Source organism: Thunnus maccoyii, chromosome 14 (assembly GCF_910596095.1).
Source record: "Thunnus maccoyii chromosome 14, fThuMac1.1, whole genome shotgun sequence".
NCBI lineage: Eukaryota > Metazoa > Chordata > Actinopteri > Scombriformes > Scombridae > Thunnus > Thunnus maccoyii.
The window spans coordinates 27,133,425-27,158,146 of record NC_056546.1 but is presented as its reverse complement, the minus strand read 5'-3'; the positions used below and the strand labels follow the sequence as shown (position 1 = coordinate 27,158,146).

Sequence of the window (24,722 nt, the reverse complement as noted above, 5' to 3'; positions counted from 1 at the left end):
GGCTGAGTCCGTCATTCTCACACTGGATTCAAATAGTCTTCACACACACAAGAGATTCATAGGAAATGATGCATGCATGTAATCCATCATAATTTAATGTCATTGTTAACAGCATCAGTGTTTACTATCTACTCTCATTACACTTTATCATAGATGTATTATGTTATGGTTAATGCAAACTGAACATGTCTTACTGCTGCTTCACATTAAAAGCATTCAACTGGGAAAACACAGGGTGGCTTTTATTGTGAAGTACTCACAGGAAATACAATGTATTCATCACCGCCTTTAGTGCCGACTGATCATTCATCAAAATTGCATCTTTCGGCATTTGCAGGCAACAGGCTCCACACTCCAACTCCTCAGCAAAGTAACCAACTTTACTGAGCTCTGCTGTTGTGTGGAAAACTATTTCTAGCATTTAATCAGATCATCTTCGTGATTATTATTGATTGGCATCTTCATTAAAATGATATCCGTTTGTTTGGCTGCACTATAAACAGATACACCTCCATCTGCAAATCACCAACATCTGTTGTATTTCTGACAAAGTAGTTGCTCATGAAGTGTATACTGTAGCATTAAAGTTGCTGTTACTATGGTAACCACTGGTTACCACGGAGCGGAGGGGCAGACAGCTGCTGAGTGCCGGGAGCTCTGGAAGAGAGAGCCGGATTCTGCTCCGATCCAGAGTTGTTTACTGGTCGGAGGAGAGCTCAGAGTTTATTTTTTAAACTTTGATTAGCAGCAACAGTTAGTGCTCCGTCTGTGTGTGTCGGTTAGCATGTTTAGCAGAGCAGCAGCAACAATGAGTGCTCAGTCCATCACTGTGGCTACTGGCTAGTCAGGCTAGAGGGTTTATATCAGTTTATTTCATCATGCAGAAACCTACATCAGGACATGTGGGAAAAAGTTTTTAGAAGTGCCTGGGAAAATGGCAGTTTGACGCTAAAACATAGTACTTTGATTTGAATACATATGGAACACTACTGGGAAGCTTCAGAATGATATAAAAACCTCAAAAAATAGAGACCCGCCCATTAAGTAATACTTTTCAGCTTCTCTGTGCATTGCTTCTCTCTTTGCTCTTTGATGTTTTTAATATGTTTTATGCCTTATGTAAAACACTTTGAAATGCGTTTGTGTTTCAAATGTCTTCTTACAACTAAACTTGCCTTGCTGACTTTATGCATTACACAAGTAATGGCTCTACGAGTGGATAGGCCACTTTATCAATATCATGATCAATATCATTATATAAACTTTAGACTTTAAAATGTAGAGAGGTACAATACATTTATCTTCACCTTTTGGCCCTCATAAAGATAGCATTGCAAGTAGGCATACACATTTGGACACACATTCCCATGGGTGCCATGTTTGAACACTCCCCCACCCACCCACCCTCCAGCTCAGTACTTAGGGAGCATATGCTGGGTGCTGTGTCTCTCTGTCCTCAGGGGCCCGTGGGACCGAAGCCCCTGCCCGCCTGCCTCGTCTGCCTATTTATGACCAGAACCAACTGGACAGGGCTGACGGATGGGCCCCTGAAGCTGGGGACAGGGACTAGGGAGAGGGAAGGGGAGGGTGGTGGTGGTGGTGGGAGGCGAGGGGGTTGCACTCAGTCCTTGGCAATTAGAGGGAAATAGTGTGTGCGTGTGCTTGTGTGTCGGGGGGGCAGACATAGTGTGAGTTGGACTTTCCTAATCCATTATCGCCAGGCTTGCTCCAGGTGGCGTTATGTCGACACGCTGAACAGCGAGTATGTCGTGATGTGACAGGTTGGGTGTGTGTGCGGCACATATCTGCATGCATGTGTGTTGGAGAGTTGTCCGCAAACGCATCTGATGTGCGGTAATTGCTGCCCTTTCAGTTAACTGTTACAGATTGTCTTGAGAGGGGAAGCTCAGTCAGCCCACACTTTGTCTGCCAAACTTAACTTCTTTCTTTAGGGGAGATTCAGACTCAAGAGGGAAATGGTAGTTCAGAGGAAAGAGAAACATTCCTGCTTTGTTTTGGGCACTTTGACATGTTGTAGCATGCTGTGCAGAATTTATTTCTGACATGTTTGATTTCCTGCAGTGAACACATTTGCTGTGTTTCAGTAATCGACACCTTCACACCAGCTGTTTATCTCCATTAAAAGCTGTGGCTATTGGAGCTAAACTACTCCTCTTAAAGGTGCTATGTGTAGCATTTTTTAATATCACCATGTCATTGCCAAATTAATTTGTGAAAGTTTCTTACAATTGATGTACAGAATAAGACAATGGTGGGAGCAAGTGGTAGCCTCTAACTCATGCAATTTACCACGGTTTGAAGAAAACATATTTTTTGCTGTCCTCTTATCCATACTTGAAAGCAATTTGAACTATTACACAAAACTCACCTTTTTAAAACAGCCACAAATCAGCTACCCTTTTTTTTTTTTTACCATAAAGTAGATTAGAAATAGCTCAGAAAGTTATGTCTACGCCACAACAGAAACAGTAAACACGGAGAGTGATACAACTGGTAACTTTTTAGCTAGTTCCCAAGCAATGAGCTAAAGGAATAGCTACCTAGTGGACATACGGCTTATTAGATTTAGTTTAATGGTTACAATTGCTTTAGAATTAATTTCATTATCTGAAGCGTGGTATTATTACAGTGATATATGTGTTAGTGTTCTTGTGAATTGAACCACATGGCTGTAGTGTGTCTTTGTGTGAAATAAATTAGGCTCCAGTGTAGTTTGGAGGAAGCCTTAGCAGGTAAAGCTAGCATTACTCACCTAGGGTTGTCTGCTTCAGCCCTAACTCAACCCGTAGCGCACACAGTGCCTTTTTAACTTAACTACATTTGGGGTGCATATTTAATGATACTGTTGCACGTTATACAGACAGCAAATGATATGTGAAGATTTCAGGCAGTGGTAGACCTGGTAGAGTCTAACATTTCTTCAAAGCACGTATATGATCAGGGAATGTAGAGAGCTGCCGACAGAGAGGTTCCACACACTCACTGGGCAGAAGCATAGAGAAAAGATTATGTGAAGAAAGATCAGTTTTGTTTTGTTTTTTTTTACAGTTTTTCACACAGAAATACACATCTGTGGTTGTGTGTGCTGTATTTTTGACTCTGGTTTTCGTCTTGTATCGGTTAATCTTATATCATAATGTATTGAATATTACATGATGTTTCAATAAATGTATTTTTACTATTTTACTCACTTTTTTTTAATGTCCATCCATCAAAACTGAATGTAAATGTGAGTTGTAGTTTATTTAATTATTCAATTATTCAGGCTGTATACCTGATTAGCATTATGTCGCTCAAGGCAAAACACTGTGAAGAATGTCAAATATACATTCAGCAGAGCTGAATTCATAGTATTTGTTAACACACAGTACTGTATTACCAATAAACATGTAGCATTAAACATGCTGATCTATTTTAAATTCACGTTTTTGGCAACATGTGGGATACATGATGGAGAATGTGTTTTAAACTTACATGCAGTGTTTTTAAATGATAATCCTTTCAGAAAAAATGTATGGCTTAATTCACAAATGGGAATATGATTATTGTGCTGTACAGTCACACCCAGGAAGTGTTGTGTTTGAGAAAAATGCCATTTGAGAAACATTTCGAGAGTGCTTTTGTGTGTGTATCATTTTATAGATGTAGCCTTGTAAAGGAATTGTAGTAATTACATGTTTATGTAATTAGGTCAGTAATTCAAAGGAATAAGCTTGTGTGTTTCCCATTAGTAATAAAGTAGCCCTTTGTGGCCTATATCTGTCACAAGGAGGGTTGCTCTAACATTAGTTAACACACAAATAGACGTATCTTTACTAATAGTGCTTAACACACACGTAACATGCTTTCATACACAAACCGCCTGCATCTAGGGACACCTGCAGTTATGCAATTCACACATTTAGTAATCACATATGAGGGTGTATGCCTACAGCAAAACATACTGACCAAGTGAACACGGTCACACTTTCTCCCTCCACTGGCAAAAGCAAAAAGCACACATACAAACAAAACTGTATATACACAAGATACATTTATGCACACACTTGCCATTTCTAAAAAGGCACCCAAATGCACAAATACACACACACTCAGGCCCACATCCACACAAATAATCACATACTGACACATGCATACCAAGAAACATACACACATTGCAGAGCACAGAAACTTCCATACAGACTCACACATGCTCACAACATGCTCACACTTTCACCCTCCATCGGCAAACCACGAAACACACACACACACACACACACACTCAAACAGGCACAGCTCCCTCCACTTCTAGGCCTTCAGAAGGTATTTTCTCTCTCTCTCTGTCTCATCAGGCCCTGTAGCAGAGGGCAGGCAGTAGCTAATAATAGGTATTGACTGGTTCAACGTGGGATGAGCAAGGTTCAACCATTGGATCTCCAAATGCGCCCGGGGGTCACTTGCACAGCGAACACGTCTCCCCGGACCCGGCTGAAAGAGAAGGCATTTTAAACTTTCATGACTTCTCTGAAATCGCGGCTGTTTCGCCTTTCAGGCCTTAACTCTTTGTACTCAAAGCGCTCGGCCCGATCAATATCCGAGAAGGAGAGAGAGGAGAGGAGAGGAGAGAGAGGAGGCGATGAAATCCAGACGTCTTCATTTCAGTGGCTAAAACTGGTGTGCGCAACACATTCAGCCCTGGGTTTGTTCGGTCACTGCTGGTGTGAACTTTGTGTGCACACTTGCTGTGTTTACACACATATGCACACACTTGAGCCGTGCAGATGTAGCCTGAAAAGCACACGCACACAAATGTATGCAGCAGAAGCATTAAAATAAAGTGGACACACACTTTTAGTCTATAATGGAACTTTTAAAAGACAAGTTTTGAAGTCAGTCTTAATGCAACACTCATCATGTGTCTGTTGAAAGAGTGATGTATTGCAGTAATCATTCCAGCTCTCCATTGTGACTGTGAAGCAATACCTTTGTAGAATGACTGCTCTGGAAGAAATGAGACAAAATCTGCAGCTCTTGTTTTGTGCAAAAAGACATTTTTATGTTTAGCTGAAATGTGAAGCTTCAGCAGTCTGAGTTAGCTAAATCAAGAGGGTATCCTCCATAGTTAAGGTGTTTTTTTGTGCAAAATTCCCTCATTCCCACTAACAGTGTTTCCTTGCCAAGCTGTGGCATTCACAAAACATGCTGGAACAAAACAAAGACTGTCAGGACAAAGATACACCCTCAATGCAACTAAAGCAAACTGATGAGGACTCATGTTAGCTTTAGCTGAACTTTTTCAGAGAAGGAGGAATGTTGATTTTTTATTTTTTTTTATCCATCTTTTACAATGTAGTCTTGCTATGATGGTGTCTCTTCATGGCCAGTATAGACAGGATGATCACAGGACCAATATCTCTGTCAACATGTATGTAGCATGTGAGTTTTTCATCAGGCTAGACATGAGAAAATCTCAACCTTTCTTTTAAAATTCATGCAGAAACACACATACTGTATGTACAGACATTTAAACTGTAGCAGTGCAACTGTACCCATACACCTGCTGTGGAAGAAGTATTTATATCCTTAAATAAAAGTAGTAATACCACAATGTATGGACAATATCTTACATATACATTCACAGTTACGTAAATAAAACAGAAGTAATCTCAGCACATAAATGTAATTATCATGCAGCATAATGACCCCTTTCATTGATATTATTATTATTATTATTACTGTAATAAGTTAGTACTGTGTTTTGTGTAAGTATCATTCCAAGGTTGTAGCTGGTTGTCAAGTCAATTTTAACTATTTTGTATACAACTGAGAAGTTAAATTAACTGTATACTAGTCCATCATGCTATAAATGCTAAATGCTAATGCTATAGCTTTTTAAAATCTTAATCTGCAAAGTAAATACTGCAAACTATAACAAATAAATATGGTGGAATATAAAGTACATTATTTCTCTCTCTGCTGAAGTAGAAGTATGAAGTATATGCACCTGGGTATAGTTTTCCTGTAAAAGCACAAAATAATTACTACATGCACAAACACAGTCACACACACACACTACAAATGGAGTAAAAGCATGAAAAAGACACACTTTCAGAGTATATGAAGGCAACCTTTAACATAACCCATAATCTAAAAAAACAAATAACAAACATACTACATATAGTTCCTACACACATGCATAAAGTGCGTACAGTATAAATTTGCCCTCCAGAGTCCACATACAGAGTCAAAAAGACACAATACATACATGCAGTACTAGTGTAGAAATGTTAAAAGGACACTCTGTCAGAATACAAATGCAGCAGGCAGACAAACAGCAGAAACAGAATGTGAACAAACCAGCAGAGCCCTTGTGATTGGCCTCAGGCTGTAATGGACATGAACAACCTCTGTGTTAACAGCAAAGAGGCCTGTTTTGATTTCTGACACATTCAGTACAGAGAGAGCTTTTTCTATTTTAAAATGGTTTCCAGTGAGCTGACTCATACTGGTTACTCAAACCATTTCTTTAGCTTCATAAAATACTAAACCGTAGGAATTTGATGAAACCTAACGTAAATACACGCAATACATGGAGCTGTATGTGTGTGTGTGTGTGTGTGTGTGTGTGTGTGTGTGTGTGTGTGTGTGTGTGTGTGATGCCTTCAGGTACAGAGACGTTTTGCCACAATGTGACTCCAGCTGCTACAGAGGGGGAAGTTAATACCCAGGGCAGGGGGACACAGGGGAGTGTGTGTGTGTGTGTGTGTATGAAGGGCACTACAGCTGGGGCCCCTGCAGATCTACAGAATGGAGGTGAATGGCACTCGCTCATCGAAAAAAAAAAACCCCACAGTATTACTCTGAAATCAAAACTGTTGTAAACACATCTAAAAACTACAACTATTATTCATTGTCTCACTATATTCATTTGTGTATCTAATCTTTACTTTATTTTCTCAGTTACTATAAATGAGCTCTTGTTTTGTAATTCCCTTTTTCTCTTTTCATCTTTTTCTCAACATGCGGCAAATGTGTGATATTAATCTTAATCCAAGTCCTATATTTATCACCGGTTTTCAGAGGAAAGCAGAGGAAGAAGTGAATGAGAAAACTGTTACCCTCTCATGTCCATTCTTAGTACCTTATAGAAGCACATAACGCTTACTGATCCATTGTATCAGCATTTTCAAAACCATAAAACTTAGAACACATGATTAATTACAGCGTGTTAAAGGATCTTATCATAGTCTGCATTAAGCTTATCAAGAATTCTTTCTGTTGTTTTCTTCTGTTAAAGTGATGTTAAAATATTAGAGCTATTAAGAATACACTATTCATGAGACATTAGTATATATGGTATGGTATGGTATATATTTTACAATGCTGTCTAAGGGATGATACATTACATCAGTCTGTGACAGCTGAGTCAAATGGCAGTCTTGCTTACTGCTGGTTTATTTCATATTTATCTCATATGACATTTTTGTCTAAACAACCCTCATCAGATAAATGAACAAGCTTCATACAAGATCTATATATACTGTACATACTGCCAAATGTTTTTTTTCCAGTCAGAATACAAGTGTTAGGTCCCCTGGTGCTTGAAACACCTTTAGAAACCAGAAAAAAAACATGAAATAATTTGTTTTTAAAAAGCATATTTTATTTTAAAAAATCTATAAAAAATGTATTAATTGTCAAAGGCTTAGAAATAAACAAAATGTAAATAAGAGCAACAATTCCAAAATTCATCGTAAGTGAGAATCTTTTTTCATCACACATAGAGTGTATCATCATTAAACATTAAGAAGGCATGACTCCTACATAATCACCTTTATATTTATTAATTTATTTTAATTTATTCACTTTATTTCTTATTAATTTTGCAGTTGAAACAATTAAAATTGTTGAAATCCTAAAAAAGTTGACATGGCAGTTAAAATAGAAGTGCTGAAAATTGAAGTTTCAGTTTAAAGGTGCAGTGTGTAGAATTTAGTGGCATCTAGTGGAACAGACTTGGCAGAAATGGAATATAATATTCACAAGTATATTTTGATTAGTGTACAATCACCTAAAAATAAGAACTGTTGTGTTTATGTGACCTTAGAATGAGCCCTTTGTAACTACAGAGGGAGCAGGTCCTCTTCCATGGAGTCCGCCATGTTGCACCGCCATGTTTCTACAGTAGCCCAAAATGGACAAACCAAACACTGGCCTTTCATGAGTTTTGTGGCCACCGTAGGTTCTCCTACAGGCTTGGAAGGGGAGGTGGGGGTATTCAGTTGGTTGCAATCTGCAACCTCACAGCCAGATGCCACTAAATCCTACACACTGCTCCTATAAGTGTAAACACTGAACAATGCTGAAGTGTCAGTTTAAATGTATGTACTGAGTGAAGTTAGTGTCAATCTGAGTGCAGTAAGAGGAGTTGAATTACCAGTCAAAGTCAAAGTGCTGAAAAGAAACATTGCACAAGCCACTAAACGATGGCAACAATCCATTCACTGAGACAGAAGATAAACTTTTAAGTAGCCTATTTGTCTTAACTAAATTACTCTGTAGTGCTACTGATGTTTGCTTTTGTTTGACAGCTTAGTGAACCACACTACAATATATATTCCTCTACATAAATGTATCAGAGTTACAGAAATTCCAAGTAAAAAACACAGTGACAAGAAAAAACATGACAAAGTAAACAAGACAAAATAAGAACAAGAGAAGAAAATCCAGTGTTTTTGTGCTTTGTGCTGGGTGGGCCGGCCAGGCTGTGAAGTCACGGTGTCATGTGTTGTGTGACGGTGGCGGTTGACTTCACCATGTGTGTTTGGAATTAGTCTGCCAGGGCACCACTGTAAACTAGACCCTGCTTGTCTTGGATCCAGTCCATCCAGATACACCACTATTCCCAGCTGCCAGCTCCGCCACAGACAGTAGAACATTTGTCAAAAGTTACTCAAGGAGAAGAAAAATGCCCAGACGTGCACCATCTTGGTAATAGTATGAAAATCAAGTGCATTGCTGGGGTTGTTTTAATAAGTGGGTTTCTAGTTCTGTCTCAGAGGAGAGTCTAGAATGTGGCTAAAAGACAAGAAAACTGAAAAGAGGAAACAGACTCTGAGGAGTTTTTTGAATTAGTGAAAATTATGAGAATGAATACAAATATAAAGTGTGCCTTTAGACATTTAGGTCAAAGGTTTTGTGTCTCAAGGCTTTTTCTGTTCTCTTTTATTTTAATCATTCTGTCAGTGGGCTCAAAATAGGGTGGTAAGTATTGTAGCTGTGTATCACCATATCTGAATGTGTGAAAACATTTTGTATGAATACATTCAAATGTTTGAATGTGTAAAAAATATCTGAACAAATAGATTTAATCTTTGAATCTGTAGGTATATCTATAGCTGTGCATGACATTTTGTGAGCAAATGAAAAAGATTTGCAAAAATAATTTCCAATGTGTGAGTGCCTAAAGAAGATTTGCACAAATTCTCAGTTACAAAAAAGGTTTGCAGGTACACATCAGGTACCTGAAGAGTCCTTTGCAGCTTAATTTTGGTCACACTTGGAGCAAAGGCCCCTCAAGTTGTGAAGTGCTGCCCGGCAAATGCTCTCCCTCTTCCCGGGGACTTCCAATCCGAATAGCCGCTGCTGAAGCTGAAGCCGGAGGTGGCTGCCGGTACCACTTTAACCCGGACTCTAACCTGTCAACGGATAAATCAGCTGGTTTTGAAATATCTCCTTGAGTGCTACCGTTGATCGAAAATGGCCCCATTCACCAGTAACAGTGGATTTTTCGTGAATCCCAGTTGTCTCTGATGAAAGTTTGTAAAACTACTGGTAAGTGAAAGTATTAACTTGCGACTTTTCAGCAGAGAAGTGAGTAATGTTAACACCAAACTCCATTGAAAAAAACGACAATTTAATATAAAGATGATTGGTGATGGATCGCTTATTAACTGGTCATTCAAGCTACATTTTTATTGAAATAAGTCCACATTTACCTACAAATGGGACGTGAATTAAACTGTGGCTCAAAATGTTACTTTTTAAAAAAAATATCATCCATGTTGCTTGTCCTACATGTAGCCAGGTTAAAAATACCATATATTGTAATAAAGTTTACGTTAAGATAAAGTTAAATAATTAAGGTTAAAAGATACATCATAAAAATGGTTAAAAACAGCTATTTCCTAAAAGATTAAAAGGTTCAGTGGAATATATAAGTTTTAAAATATGCAGATGTGTAGTTATAAATATTCGTTTTATTTTGAAGAGTTCATGGTAGTAAAAGGAAGTAGTATTCCAGAGTGAGTTTAATACTGGTCATTCATTGGTTGAAGTGGGTGGGGCTCACACAGGTGTATGTAAAGAGAGAGAGGAAGTAGAGTGTGAGTAAAAGTCATGTAACTTGACGGACTGAGTATGCGCAGTGTTTACAAACAAATGTGTAGCTGGTGTCTGAGATTACCTACTCGACAGTCTATGCCAAGATACTAATGCTACATATTTTCTGCGAGCAGCTGAAGATACTTCTACTCGAAGTTTGTTGTACAGTTGTTCACATTTGTTTGTTTATTAGCTCATTAGCCGAACGTGTGTTGTTAGCATTCATTAGCACAGTGAATGGACTCAAAGCCACTATAACGAACACACGAGTGATTTATTAGCATTCATTAGCATAGTGAATGGACTTATAGCCACTGTGTAGCTAACCCAGTTTATGCTAAAGGCTTTAGTCCATCGTTTTCGACTTGGAAACCCTGAGGATTTATTGGACAGTACTATGAGCTGCAAAGTCAACATTCAGAGAGACTTTTCACTACATGGGCCGGACCCGCCATCTTGGGACTTCAGCGTGCATCCTGTTCCTTCCCGCAGACCAAGGCTGGTGTAAACTGCATCCTGTTCCTTCCCGGAGACCAAGGCTGGTATAAACTGCATCCTGTTCCTTCTTGGAGACCGAGGCTGGCATAAACTGCTGATTGGAGTCAGACTTCATGACCAAGGTACCACATTTTATTTTGTTGTTTTCTCAGAGTGAAGCGGCCAAATAGTTTTGGGCCTCTCGGTTCACAGGCGTCGAATCGGGCCTGCAACGGGGGTTTATTTTATTTTATTTTAATACCTGCCGGCTTGTGTGTGGTGTGTGTGCTTGGTGAATGTGGGCCCATAAATTTTGATTTAGCCCAGAGGTAATTTACATTTCACTTTGAGTGTATTGTTTACATTTGAAGAGAGTTATCGCCATAACTCAGTTATTGAAAGAAACTAAATATTATTTCATTGTTTATATGGGAAATTTGCAAAAGTAAAAAAGGGAAGTTTATTATTTCTTAAAATAATTCCAGTGTGATGTTTGGTTATTTCTTTCACTAGAGGTATTTAACAGTGGATATCAGTGACAGCTTTGTTTAAAGGAGTGATACACCTATTTCAATGCAGTAGTCTAATTCATCAAGTAGATTACAGTGCATAGATTTAATACAAGGGTTCAATAAAAGTGAGCCTAATAAGTGTAATACAGTTCATTAGCAGTGAATATAGGAACCCAAGACAAATACAAAAGTATGTGTAAACAAAAGAGAAACAGGATAACATTTAAGTATAATTTATTGGACATTAAGTTAGTTGATTTAAAGAACTCAGGGCCCTTCCCTGTGTAGACTAGGGATATGTGGGCTACATACACCTACAAACAAGGCCTATTTGGGAGCTCAGCATTAGTGTTGAGAGGCTGTTCAGTTGGGCCATGCTTTCATGAACACACTCCCAGCATTTCAGAGCATCCCCATATGCTATTCAAGAGGAAGTGTCAAATGTGGGACAAAAGTATTTGTACTCACAGGTTTGATTTTTACTCATAGATTTGATTTGTAGCTGTACACTTGGGATTCAGACATACAATTGAGTTCTGTGTGAAGTTTTTTTCACCCACAACAGATAGATGTGTAACTGCAAACCTTTTTTGTAACTGCAATCCTTTGTGTAAATCTTCTTTATGCGCTCACACATCGGAAATGATTTGTGCAAATCTTTTTCATTTGTTCACAAAATGTCATGCAGCTACAGATATCCTTACAGATTCAAGAATTACATCTATTTGTTCAGATATGTTTTACTTATTCAAAGATTGGAATTAATTTGATCAAAATGTTTTTACACATTCACACATTTGACTGTATTCGTACAAAATGTTTTCACACATTCAGATATGGTGATACACAGCTACAATACTTATGACCCTATTTTGAACCCGTATCTGTCCATTATTATTGTGGGGACCATTCCACAAAATTTGCAACATGCAAGCTACGATTTGCAACATGAGATCACTTTTCAGCCTCCTGGGGAAAGCTCATGGCAGGGGGCTGGAAAGGAGGATGCGGCCCATTGTCAAAACTTGGATTCAGGAGGAACAATGCATATTCCATCCTGGCCATGCAACAGTGGACCAGCTCTTCACCCTTACAAGGATACTCATGGGAGTTTGCACATCGAGTCTATATGTGCTTTGTGGACTTGGAGAAGGCTTATGACCGTATTCCTCAGAGCACCTTATGGGCGGTGCTCCAGGAGTATGGGGGCTGTTGCTGCGAGCCATTCGGTCCTTATATAACTGTAGTGAGAGCTGTGTCCACATTCTCGGCAGTAAGTCAGACTCAATGTCAGTGGGTGTTGGGCTCCGCCAGCGTTATCCCTCCGGTAGTGACTGAAAGAATGAGATCGCTGATATAAAGCGGACGAAATGAGTTTCCTCCGGAGGGTATCTGGGCTCAGCTTGAGAGGGGTGACAAGCTCTGACATCCAGGGGGAGCTCGGAGTAGAGCCGCTGCTCCTTCGCATCGAAAGGAGCAGCGGCCAGAACACGCTGGAGGGACGACATATCTCTTCTGGCTTGGGAATGCCTTGGAATCCCAAAGGATTAGCTGGAGGGTGTTGTTGGGGTGAAGAATGTCTGCGTTTCATTACTCAGTCCGATGCCACTGCAACCTCGTCTCAGATAAGTGACGGAAAATGCAAGCCAAACGTAACCAAACGTAACACTGCCACCATTTTTGATGTGTGTGCAAACAGTGCCCGCATATCACTTTAGTGAAACAGGCAGAATTACAATTCCTGGCAAATGCCAATGTTGTACCAATGACTTGAGAGCTGCAACATTCATATCTAATATCTAAATGACGTTAGATCAAATTCGCGGTAAGGTGGGATTTGTAGGGGGGTCATCCAAAATGCTGCTTAAAGTGGATATAATGCATATTTTTATACTTACACATGACTACTCGTATATGAAAGGGGTTGCTTGTAGTGAAGAACCCACAGAGAATCATCACCTGACCTTGCAGTTCCCCTCAGTTCTACGTACGTTTTTAGCGTCTTTCAGCTCATTGTTTTGTTTGTGCAGTTCGCAACATGACTGTTTTAGTTCACTCTCACCGCTCTCATGGTGTCGTTTACAGCCGCAGTGGGAAGCTGCTTTCAGTGTAAACCATCTAAAAATCCACTGAACACTACCTGCTCAGCACAAACTATAGAGAGACAACATTAGCAAGTAGCATATTGGAGCATTTAACAGCTAAAGAGCCAGATATTTCCCTCAGGAGGTTTTTCTAGACCAAAACAAAGCTGACATTTGGACATAAATTATGACTAAAATATGACTTCAAATGATAATGTGGTCTAATGTTGGTCTGTATCTGCTAGATGTATTAATAGGCAAATGCTTGCTAACAAGTTCGCCATGTAAACTTTAAAATACGTTTGTCAGTGTTTGCAGCTTGTTTCTGCTGCCAGTCAATGCAGGTTTAAGGCATTGCACCCTCACTGGTGTGGCATCAGTACAATGATCTGGCTGCTCTATAGAATGCATGGATAGTGCTTATTGTTATGCATACATATAGTTTTTGTTTTTTGCTTTCTGCACAAATGGCACAACATTACAGCCATAAACTACAGTCAGAGAGCAGTGTGAAAGTTTACAATTATTTGCTTTTGCAGTCCATTTTATGAGTGTTTATTGGTTGCAGTGGAGCAGCTTTCAATGATACCAGTGAAAGTATCCCCCTCTCCCTTGTAAATTACTTGATTTATTACACAATGCTTTCACACCAAACATACAAGTATGACCTTGTGCAGAGCGAGGATATTGTTTTCAATGAAGAGTGTGACCGCTCTTCCCTCGACAGCTGCGCAGTAATCCTCCACCAAGTTTAAGGCAGAAATTGAAAAAGTAACTTAATACCAGGCTGTTCACTTTCATTGAAAGCACCTTTGGCCACACCCAGCATCACTGATAGGTGTAATTGGGTGTCATCAGAAGTGTGCTCTGATGCACCTGTAACCTCACCCAGCAGTGACGTCATGGTGTACACCCAAGAAAACAGCTCCACATCAGTGTTGGATGAACAAGACTTTGAGCTTTTGTTAAGAATCCCTGTAGTGTGTGACTATACTCGCCAATCAAAAATTCTCAAGCATTATAGAAAATATCAGACAGGGATACTAAGTAAGACTTTGTAGAATAGGGCTTGCATTACATATGTAAAGCACATCATCCTGAAATACAGCGAAGAAAAGGTGTTTTCATTCAGTTTGCTTTGATATTAATCAGGGGACATATCTTTTCATTGTTGCAGTCACACTGTGATTTAGTCAAGTGTAACTGAAATTAGGATTTAAATCAAAATTCACAACTCTGTGGGGAGTTAGGTAGATTATGGACAGATCACCATTTCCCTTCAAAGGAGAAACCCCCCCTGTCAAAAAAATAAAGGAATGTGTCTGATTTTATATGTTCAATCAAAAATCAGGAGTAGGACATTACTTCACTTAACTTGTTAATTCATGTAATCTAACTGCAATCCATACAGGGGAAAAAATAAGTAATTTGTAATATATTCAAATAAACCAAACTAAAGGTGTAATTCTTACCTTTTAAAAACAGTAATTTCAATGATAAGTACTTATAAATGAGGGGCTAGTCAATTAAATCACCTGATGTAATATTTGGTTGGAAGAAAAACAACTATATTGCTTCACTAGTACTCTTGGGTGGCCTACAGTAGAGGTAATTAACATATATGTATTAAACCTGATTAATATTCACAGTTCTTCATTAAACCTGTCATCACCAACAAAAACACACGAATGTTTGATTTCTGCAACCAGAAATGTAATTACTTTCTTTTTTCACCACTTCTGACGTCAGATTTTACAATCCTGAAGGTCGATTTCAGATTTCAGATATCTCCTCTGTTTTCTGTTCAACTTTACTTCTTTCTTCAGTGCCCCTAACCACTAACCCCCTCCAGACACGCTCTCTTTCGCTCTCGCTCTCTCCCTCAAACACACATATACACAGCGTGGGCGCTGACAGTCCCTTGAACTGTTGACAATAAGTTGATGGGCTAAAGCCTCCAGTAAACATCTCTGGTGCCACCTCTACCCAGATGGAGATACTTAGAGAACACACACACGCTCGCTCGCTCTCTCACACACACACACTTTCCAGGGCTGCATTTCATTAGTCAGTGTGTTTATGTCTGCGTTCATGCGGCCTGGCGGAGAAACCTCCCCATTTCACTGCCCTCTTTGGTTGCCTCTGTCGGCTTTTACCCTGAGCAGAAAGCAGAGAGAGAGTGACCACAGTCACCGTTCCCTGTTTCATGTATGGACAGCTTGTGTGTGTGTGTGTGTGTGTGTGTGTGTGTGTGTGTGTGTACATGTGTGTGCGTGAGAGAAAGAGAGAGTGCACCCAGTCACCTTTGATGTTAAAACACATAGTACATGCTGTTCTCATTTCTGATCCCACCCTTCTTACCACGCTGACATTGCCGGCCAGCCGTCCCAGGGCAGATGGCACCAGGATCTGTGTGTGTGTGTGTGTGTGTGTGTGTGTGCATTTCAACATAGCGAGGATACAGTTGACCCACAGGTCTCTGGCCCTAGACAGGCTTAATTTTTTAACAATTAATCTCCTTCAGCCAGGAGGGGCAGAATGAGTCTAAAAACTCTTTCACACACCATCTCTCAAATACAAACGCACACACATATACACACACACAGGGGCTGATGATGACAGGCATCAAACTGCTATGTCTCTTTGTATGTGTGTGTGTGTGCATTTATGTTACCTCATTGGGACCTTTTCCAGTATAAACACCGACCTTGTTGGGACCAGTAGTCCTCATGGGGATCAAAGCCCAGTCCTAATGAGGCAAAACGTCATGTTTGAGGTCATGGTTAAGGTTAGGGGTAAAGTGTGAATTGAGGTTAGATTAAAATTAGGGTTTGGCATGAATTGGTTAAGGTTAGAGTTAGGCTGTTCACAGTGAATGGACGTCAATGCAATGTCCTAACAAGGATAGCTGCACAAACTTGTGTGTGTGTGTTTGTATATGTGTGTGTTAATCTGAGATGTGAATATGAGGAGATTAGATGGACCCAGGGATTAAAATCTGGCCTTTTCCTCAGAGGATCCGTTCCAGCAGGGGCAGCCTGATGGACACACAACCTCCCCACCCCACCCACACACCCCACCCCCCACACACATACACACACACGCATACACACACATACACAAATCCGTCCATACACAAAAGGTCTAAAAAACGAGAAATGTTTGGAGAAACCAGAGAAAGCACATTAAATGTATTTCTAACAGACGAGAGAATGAAAGACAGATGGAAGTGTAGGAAGGACGGAAAGAGAAGAAGAAAGACGATCACAGACACACACACATACACACACACACACAGTGGCGTAGCAGTGTCGGGCACGCAGAGTGGAGAGGGTTTTCCTCCCTATTTAAAAACCTCCTCACTGGGTCGGAAAATTAGCCCTGGCCCTCTGTTTATCAATGAGGAGTCACACACACGTCACCTTCCAAATACGCACCAACCGTGTATTGTATCACAGAACCAAACAAAACCAACAGGCGATATATAAAAAGTTCAACTGAAATCAAACTTTTTTGCCAACAAAATTCATGTCAGGTGATTTTCAAATTCATTCATATCTTTACATTAACAAAGGAATAAAAAAAAGTCTTATGAGATACATCAGAAATACTCCTTTAGCATCCAAGCCTCTGAGTGGGCAGGTTGGTGTACACAGTATGTTTGACTTACTAGTCATCAATTTAATTTTCATTTCATTTAGCAGACACTTTTTTCCAAAGGGGCGCACATCTGAGTGTTGATACAACACCAGCAAGGATCTAGTCAGGAGAGAACAATTTGAGTAAGTGCCATAAAGCTAAATTCAAGTCCAATAGGATGTAGGTACGAACAGGCAGTGCATAGAGGGCATAGGATGCATAGAAGCAGATTTTTTTTTCAGTCCATCAATTGTGGAGATGTTCACAAAAGAGGTGGAACTTTAGTTTCTTTTAAAGATTGAGAGGGACTCTGCCGATCAGATGGGGTTTGGTAACTCGTTTCACCACCGGGGAACTACAGAAGAGAAGAGTCTAGCTAGCGACTTAGGGCCCTGTCGTGGTGGTAATACAAGGCACCTATCATTGGCAGTAGTGAGTGGGAGGGAGCATAGACCTGAATGAGGGAGTTCAGGTAGGCGGGAGCTGTTTTAGTTGCTTAAGCTGTTCACTTAAGCAAGTGAATTTGATAAGGGCAGCAACTGGGAGCCAGTGGAGGGATATGAACAGCAGGGTTACATGTGCTGTTTTGGGCTGGCTGAAGACCAGCCGTGCTGCCACGTTCTGGATGATCTGTAGAGGCTTGAACGTGCATGCGGGGAGACCTGTCAGTAAGGAGTTGCAGAGCGGATTATTACACTAAGTGAGGTGGTTTATATTGAGAAGAGAAGGGGAATGAGCACTGATCCTTGAGGAACGCCTGTGGATAAGCCATGCGGTTTGGACACTCAAAGATACTCTAAAAGATCTCCCTGTAGGACACGAACCAGCGGAGGGCAAATCCTGAGATACCAAGCTCAGTGAGTGTGGAGAGGAGGATTTGGTGGTTAACCGTGTCAAAGGCAGCTGACAGGTCTAGCAGCAATAGAGCTGAGGACTGACCAGCAGCTCTAGCTGAACACAGTGATTCCATTACTGACAGGAGTACTGTCTTGGTAGAGTGACCCCACTTAAAGCCAGACTGATTCAGGTTGTACAGGTTGTTCTCAGAAGGGAATTCAGAGACTTGGTTGAAGGCTGTGCGCTCAAGTATTTTTGATAGGAAGGGCAGGAATGAATCCTGTCTGTAGTTTTCAAGCTGGACTGGGTTGAGTGTAGGTTCTTTAAGCAGCGGAGTGACCCGAGCTTGCTTCAGTGCGATGGGGAACTCACCCATTGTAAGTGAGGAGTTGATGATGTGTGTGACTGTGGGGTTAAGTGTGGGGGAAATGTCTGTAGAAGGTTGGATGGTATTGGGTTCAGTGGACAGGTGGTGTGATGAGAGTCCAGCAGAAGTGTGGAGACTTCCTCCTCAATCAGAGGGGAGAATGAGGAGAGTGCTGCCCTGTTAGCTGGCAGCTGCAGACTGAGTTGGTCAGGCTCAGAGAACTGGTTACTGATGGCAGAGACCTTATCAGTGAAGAACGAGGCGAACGTGTCTGCAGTGAGCAGAGTGGAGGGCGGAGGAAGAGGCAGATTAAGGAGTGAGTTAAAAGCAGAGAGCATTTCCCGAACATCTGTGGCGCCACAGATCTTGTTGTGATACTAAGTGCTCTCAGCCGTTTTTAAACTGGAGGAGAATAATGCCAGGAGACACTGATAGTCACTGAGGTCAGTGATCTCTCTGGATTTATGTCATTTTCTCTCTGCTGCTCTGAACTCCGCCCTTTGCTCTCTGATGACTTCAGTGAGCCATGGATGAGGGGGGGTTGTTGCTAGGTTTGGATGTTAGAGGGCAGAGATTTTTAAGAGAGGAGGCTAGTGAGAAACAGAGTGTGTCTGTAGCCTCATTGACAGGAAGTTAGGAGAATTCATTATGAGGAGGCATGGTAGCAAAGACCTCACTGGACAGATGAGCCAGATTGAGAGACCGGATGTGTCAGCAGAAGGAGACCAATTGCGGGGGAACATGAGGATGTTCCAGTAAGGAGATGGTGTATTGAATAAAGAGGTGGTCAGACAGATGTAGGGTGGTGACAGTCAGATTTGCTATGGAGCAGTTCCGAGTCAAAATCAGATCAAGAGTATTGCCTGCTTTGTTTGTGGGAGGGGTGGAGACCTGTCTGAGGTCAAATGAGGACAGAGAAAGTCAGCTGCTTCTGTCAGTTCGACTACAAAGTTCCCCAGTTGACATCCTGGTGGGCAGTGTATGACAACCACAAATAGCTTAATAGGAACAGTAACCCTGATTGCATGGTATTCAAAGGAGGAGTTGTTGCTTAGTGGAGAAATCTTAGTGAATTTCCAGTCTTTGGAGATGAGGACCCCTGTACCACCTCTGTGCCCAACAGTAAGGGATGTGCGTGAGAAAGTGGAGTCAACAGAGAGTGTGGCCAGTGTGGCAGTGTTTTCTGGATGGATCCAAGTTTCCATCAGGGCTAGTACCTGAATGTCTGACAGATTAGCAAGTGTTTAGTTAAATTCAGTTTTGTTTAGCAGATTGGCAATTCCATAGGCCAAGACTAAAGGAGGAGTGAGTAGAGGAGGCTTTTTTGAGTGAATAGAGGTTTTCAGGGTTGCATTGTCTGCCTTGGATGACAGGAGTCTTTGTAGCACATGGTGAGTGAGGTAGGCTACATGAATAGATAGTAGAAAAGGAATAACAAGTCAATGTCCTTGCTCAGTGGACTCACACAGGTAGACTCATAGGTCTTTACCGAATTTAGTCTTAACACAATAAGGGCATATGCACGAGGGCTGATGCTTCCGCTGACGCTACAGCGCAGCTTTTGTGATTAAGTACCAGGAAGTATCACAGCTGAACCCATCCCTTTCAGATTTTCAAGGCAAGGCAACAATAGAGGGTGTGACCTACATCAACTGACCCACCAATCGACAGTCAGAGAGTGAAACCAGGACTACCAGGTCTGCTCCAACAAAGCCTGACAACAGCTTAGATAAAGACAAGCAAAGATTTGTTGGCAGTCATAATGACAAATAAAAACCACAAGCATTGTGGCAACAGGCGATTAACTGGCATACCATGGAAAGTGAATAGGGTTGCACCACATCAAGTTGATCTTCATGTGAACTTCACTCTGTTTGTGTTCTGTCTCAAACTTTTATCTCTCTCTTAGTGACTGTCACCGTCAGCCGTGATAAAACGGTAACGTAGAAGTGCTTTGTGATTGAATGATATGATATGAATGTGTGTATGCAAATAATTTCTCAGCATAGACAGAGAACCAATAACATTAATGCACAGATAGGGGCACCCTCTGAAACCAAAAAACATAAATATATAAATCTCTCTCACTCATGGTTGCTGATTTTTGGTCAAAAAGACAAGATGATCTGCTGCTCACCAGTGATTTTACAGACAACCTTGACAATGTAGCTCAGTTGATTTCTGTTTAACACATTTAAATTTCCATAGCAAGCAATCATTACGGTCAAGATTTTATGATGGATTTGTAAAAACAATGCCAAATAATTCCTGTCCACATTAAAAAAATTGAACCTCTGTAGAACAGCATAGGTACCAGGGTACTGACTGACAACAACTTGTCATCTGCAAATGTACGAACATACCTGTGTGTATAATGACTTCTGCATAAGCATAAGTGGAGACTGTCACAAATCTCAATAATGGCAGTATCACACACAAATACAATATGAATGTATTTAAATCTAAAATAATGTGACTATTAATATGACTATTAATAAATTAATAGAAAACTACTATGAAAAAGTGCAAGAATACTGTAAACAGTATTAATAAGCGAATACGAGTGTTAATGTGTGCATTGTTTTGTGCATGGTGTGTGTGTCCTCTCAGTGTTGTACTGGGCTATGTGAGTATGAGGTGTCAAACAATTCAGCCAGCTAACATCAAACGCCTCACTAGCAGCTACTTAAGACATGTATAATGTGGCCCAGCCTCTGAACGCATGCCAACAATTTACACAGACTCACAATGAAGACACACGTTACACACATGTGACGTAGGTGTTGGTCATTTGATATATAGATGTGGCATTTACGCAAATTGACAGGCTGTGTGCGCATAATATACTCTACACCTGATTTAGTGCAACATATGCCACACCTACCTGTACATGTAATTTCAGATGCACACATACGCCACATCAACACACTACATGCATTGTAAGTGGAGCGCATGTTTACTTTTGGTGCTCTACAGCAAACGCCTTCACACCAACATAATATATGGACAATATAACATTATTATTATTTTTCTCCATCTTTTTTCATTTTAGGAATACCAGCACATGCACTGGCCAGAGGAACTGTAGACTTAGTGATAATAATTATGATTCAGCTTGCTTGGATATTTTAAATGACAACCCAACACAAACCCTGCACATGAATTTAGAGGATGCCAACAGGCGAGCACCTCTCACAAAAAAGTCAAATGCCCCCTTGTGGAATAGTGGAATAGCAGTGGAAACACAATGAGCTTTCTTGATACAAATACTAGGTTAGTCATGTTGGTGTGTAGGCGTTTGCTACACTAAATGTAACATGCACTCCACTTACAACGTGTACTTATATGCACGCCTAGATATCCTGTTTAACTGAGGTGTAGTGTGTCGATGTGGCGTTTCCTACAGCTCGCTGAAGTACACATATAAATGTATACTTGTACTTTAGCCATAGCAGGTATGCGGTAAGGGTACTGTATGTTAGTTGTCTGAATGGTTTGACACCTCATACATGAGGAGACAGGGAGCATGTTGGAGCTGACGTGGCTGTAGGGTCAACATCAAGCCAAATCAACTGCACTGGGGATCAACCACTGCTCCGGCTCTGTCAAATTAGGGCACAGCGCCAACACACACACACACAAACACACACACACGGACACACGGACACATGGACAAGCACACAAACAGCTGTCAGGCACACACATACTCGTGACTGCCCACTGCCCCGGAAACATCAGAGCACATCTCTGCCCTGAGGTGAGAATTGCAGTTTGTGTATGTGTCTGTGTGTGTGTGTGTCTGTGTGTGTGTGTATGTGTGTGTGGGCAGTCACAGGGTCCTTGTGGTGATTGCTGGAACATACTGGCTGAGCAGCATGAGATTTGAGTTGGTTTTTGCATTTATGTGTGTGTGTCTGTGTGTGTGTGCATGTGTGTGTGAGTGGGGGCATATTTTTGTGAAAATTATGCGTTTAGCGATGTTTGGATTTCAGTGAGTCATCCTTTACTATGTGTGTGTGTGTGTGTGCATCTGCAAGAATATAAAAAGAGAGAGCCACAGCTGTACATGCATGTGTTGTGTATCTAATTATCGTTCAGGTGTGTGTCTTTTGCATGTGTGGTTATATCCATATCTTTGTGTAATATGTGTGTTAATGTATTTTTGTAAATGTGTGTGTGTTATGCCCCAGGGGTGTCATCAGCAGGGCAGTAAATGGGCATCTGTGCGTGGTCCAGTGGAAGCCAGCCGGCTAACTGGGCTAACTGGGCCACCTCTGCCAGTCGCTGCCAGCTGTGCCACTGGATGCCCGCTCTGCACTTTATCAGCATCATCATTATTTCAGCTTCACACACTCTGCCCAGACCGGCCACCATCATCACTCCACTTCCACCCATCCATCTCTATCTCGTCTCCCTTTAAATTATACTAAATGTGAAAGCTTCTCTAGACTTTGGAGGATCAGATGTCCCCATAAAGACAGACACACGAGGGAGATCCATGTGGTCATTTTGGCTGGGCTGCACTTCTATTACTATGGTTACCAAAGGATCTTGCATTTATTTATTATTACTTATGATATGGATTGCCTATACAGTATATACGTAAATTGCTTAGATCCCTTACTTAACAATTCTCACAATCAGCAGATGAATTTAATACTTTGATTTTTAATTATTTCCCAAATAATAGTATCAGAGTGAATGAAGTGAACCAAATGGGCAAACACACCAGAATTCACTTGAAAGGCACCAAACAGATGGGAGGGCCTTAGATACCTTTTGACATGGATATATTCAAAGTATCCAGAATGAGAGCTTCTGACAATTTCAGTTTGTGCACAATATCAAATTTTTAAAAGGCAAACCACATTAAATCTACCGAGCACATTCATGTTCTCCAGACAATAAACTTTCCATTTTGAAGATTCCCTTAGCTTTTCCAAAACACCACCTTCATATTGAAATTGGACTCAAATAGTGAACACTGTGGCCTCAAAGAGCCATTGGCAGGGGTCTGAGACTCTTAGTGTAGTTTGCTTCATTGCACTCAAATGAAGAGGAAACGTAGGAAAACTGGAAATTAAACAAAGTTGCAATTTAACGCCTAATGTCAGACACCAAAATCATTCACACATCCACGGGGGATCACGTTTTACTGCCTATGCTAGTAGTTCACTCTATGTTAGTTTTGAGTGACAATAGCCAAGTCAACAGTCTGTGCCATAAACAACTGATTCTGTCCGAATCTCAATTTGCATAAGGAAAAACTCCAATGACAACACAAAACGAAGGAAACATATCCTAAACGTGGGGAGTATAAGTGTATGTGTGAATGTGTGCATCAGCTCTGTGTGTATTAACACAGTAGCAACAACAAACAGACGGTGAAGAGCTTGGGACGAAACACACCCAGAAATATATCTGTCTTTTTTTCTCTCATTCGTTTTGTTTCTCTCTCTCTCTCTCTCTCTCTCTCTCTCTCTCTCTCTCTCTCTCTCTCTCTTTCTTTCTCTCTCTCTCTCTCTCTCTCTCTCTCAGAGGCTGGTGACAGCCAGGTCACTGTGAATGCTCTAGTTGTTCAGGGTGAAGCTGCAGGTCAGCTGGTCTCCAGAGGTGCTCCTTCTGTTCACTGAGGTGTTCATAACTCATCCTTTTGTATCACAAGTAGCATTTTTCTTGCTCAACCACTGTTATAACTGATAATTGACTAAACTATGGATCCATCGTCTTCTATTCATTCAGTCATTTGACCAAACTGTAACACAGCAGACCTTAGACAGGATAAGACACAAAAATCAGTGGAACGATGCATCTTCAGCCACGTTTTCAAACTTAACTCTGACTAATAAAGTCAGTGTTACACAATACTAATTGAGTCAGAAAAAAAGTTGCCAAACATTTTTCACTGATTGTTTTATTGTCTTGTCAAAGAAGAGATCAAAGCATTGTTCAGGTGACCAACATCTCATAGAAAGAGGTCCCTATAAACTGCATCAGCATTGAACAACAAGTCTGAAACTTTGTATACCTTGCGACCGACGTACCTTCAAGGTGACTTGAACATTTGTGAGTGACGATATGTCTTCTGCTGCCTTTTATTGAAATCAAGGTATATCCCTCTGGGTGTTCAAATATTTAACCACTTATGCCAGAAGAACTACATAGTCCCATCACATAAATGCCAAATGGATGTTTTGCTATTCAAATGCCTCATTTACAAGCATACTCTATATATCTGACTGGGGAGGAAAGTAGATGCACTAAATCTTTATAATTACCATTTGTCCTTATTCTATATTTCACATTTTGATTATGCTTCCATCATTATTGACTTGTTCATTAACTGCTCACTCTCAAGGATGTATGGTTTATATTGCATGCGCACATGACACATTTAAAGTGTATATCATTTGTGTACATTTC

General features: G+C 40.7%; 1 long non-coding RNA gene across 1 annotated transcript in view; it reads left to right on the top strand.

The window, feature by feature from the left end:
- Positions 1 to 10,405: 10,405 nt before the first annotated feature.
- The window catches only part of LOC121911521, an 18,052-nt gene continuing 3,735 nt past the window's right edge, over positions 10,406 to 24,722 (top strand). Inside the window, exons 1-2 of the long non-coding RNA XR_006099879.1 lie at positions 10,406 to 11,003; positions 23,838 to 24,722. The exon at positions 23,838 to 24,722 is cut by the window's right edge and continues 720 nt beyond it. This is a non-coding gene — a long non-coding RNA (uncharacterized LOC121911521). The remainder of the gene's footprint in view (positions 11,004 to 23,837) is intronic.